Source organism: Heterodontus francisci, unplaced genomic scaffold, assembly GCF_036365525.1.
Source record: "Heterodontus francisci isolate sHetFra1 unplaced genomic scaffold, sHetFra1.hap1 HAP1_SCAFFOLD_276, whole genome shotgun sequence".
In the NCBI taxonomy this organism is placed as follows: domain Eukaryota; kingdom Metazoa; phylum Chordata; class Chondrichthyes; order Heterodontiformes; family Heterodontidae; genus Heterodontus; species Heterodontus francisci.
This window is the reverse complement of record NW_027141021.1, coordinates 701,292-703,702: the sequence shown is the minus strand read 5'-3', so window position 1 is coordinate 703,702 and position 2,411 is coordinate 701,292.

Genomic DNA, 2,411 nt, shown 5'->3' with positions numbered 1-2,411 from the left:
TCACTAATCCTTCTTCCATCAGTTAATGGGAACAGGTTTTCCTTGTCTAAATTATCTAAGCCTGACCTAATCTTGTAACCTAACCTAGTAACATAGATCCTCCATCCCTGGAACCATTCTGTTAAATCCCCTCTGCACCATTTCAAGGACCTTCACAATCTTTCTGAAGTGTAGTGACCAGAATTGGACACAATAGTCCAGCTGAGACCTAACGAGACATTTTTAAACATTTATCATAACTTCTCTGCTTGTGTACTCAATACCTTTATTTATGAAATCCAAGATTACATGTGTTTTACGAACCACTCTCTCAATATGTCCTGTCACCTTTAAAGATGGATACACATGCACCCACAGGTCTCTCTGTTCCTGCACACTGACTAGAACTGTGCTATTAATTCTGTATTGCTTTCCTACCCCTACAGTCACAATGTAACACCTCACACTTGTCTCACACTTCCATCAGCCACTTGTCTGCCCATTCTACTCACCGATCTGTGTCCTGTTGCAGTTGGTTCTCAACATCCTCACTGTTTGCCACAGCTCTAAGTTTGATATCAGAGGCAGATTTTGAAATTCTACTCTGTATTCCAGATCCAAATCAATTATACACAGCAACATAAAACAGTGGCCCGAGCACTGACCCTGGGGAAACACCCACAGTCCAACATGCTGCAGTAGGCAAAACAGCCATTTACTATGACACACTGTTTTCTGTACATAAGCCATTTATTGGTTATCCAATTGGACACTGACCCTCCCATTCCATGAGACCTTTCTTTTGGTAATTAATCTCTTACGTGGTATTTTATCAAACACATTCTTCAACTCAATATAGACGACATCCATCATCAACTTTCTCTGTTACATCATCAAAAAATCCAAATAGATTTGGCAAGCATGACTTTCCTTTTGTAAATCTGTGCTGGCTATCCTTAATTAATTCAAACCTGTCCAAATGAATGCTGTTTTATCCCTGATTATTTCTAAAACCTTCCACACCGCAGATGATAAACGAACTGACCAGTAGTTACTAGGCCTATCTGTTGTCCATTGATAATTCTGGGAGGTGAGGGTGATCATCTATGTCATCATTTTCTCCATCAGCAGGGAGAATCAGGATGAGAGATTCCATGGCTTTGTCAGGATAGCGGATTCCTGATGGTGTAGGTGGCTCTGTGTTGTCCCCATGTCAACGGGTTGAGGTTCAGGAACTGAAAGAAATCTCACTCCATTGATGTGCAGTTGGTGTGTGAGCATGCCCAGTACATCATGTTGGTGAATGTCCACTAACCTGGCAGCAGCCACCATACCTTCATTCTGAAGCAGTCAGCCGGTCCCTACACATCGGGTCTCCATGCAGAACCACGGTGTGACACCTCGGAGACAAAGGAAACCCCCCACAGACACAGCTTATGTTTCTACTCCCCCAAACCACCTCGCACCGCCAACCAACATCACACAATTAGCATGTGTATAACCTGAGCAATGGAGTCATCAGGAACAAGGTGGAACAGACCATCGGTGTGATGAAGCAATGCTTCCACTATCCGAACCGCCTGAGGGGAGCCCTCCAGTACACACTGGAGCAGGTGTCCAAGTTCATGGTGTTCTGCTGCACCCTTCATATCATCACCATCATGAGGCCACAGGCATTTGCACCAGGAATCCGGAGGACACCTCAGGAGGAGGAGCAGGAGGCAGGGAGGATATTTCCTGGATGCCTTCGACCCGGACAGGCTTTCGGAAAGTCCCTGCTAAGATTCCGGTTCCCATAGGACAACTTCCCTTTCCCTCCATGGATCCCCATTCTCCACCATTACACCCACCTGAGACGCCCCATCACAGCAAAAACCACCAGCAAAAACCTTATCATTAACATCTTTATCCAACAACACATCCAATTATACAAACAAAACTGAACTATGCACCCCTGTGTATTCCCTTAGTGCCTGTCTTGTTGGTTCCCTCGACTTGCCTAGCGCTCCTGCACAGTGTTTCCCCAGTGACTGCAGCACGGCTGGTGGAGGGCTGCTGACTTTCACTGGGGAGACTGCAGGTGGCCTTGCAGGACGTCCTCGAGCAGCTCTGGGCCTTGAGGCCTCGGATTCAGACTGCACCACCACGACATGGACAGCAGCAGCCTGGGCTGGCTGATGGGTAACAGCAAGGACACTGGTGGAGTGACAGTGAAGGGAGAACAAATACTGTCATCCTGAGAGAGGACAGCAGGTTCATGCTCCACGGAGACACTGTCTCTGCCACGGGGCGACACCTCAGTAATCCTAGTAATCTACTGGATCACAGATTGCTGGACTGCTGTGAGATCCTGCAAACCCCTTTGAACACTGAGATCCACAGCCATGATGACAGCAGTCTGATCCTGCATGGCAGCAAACATGGATCTCATG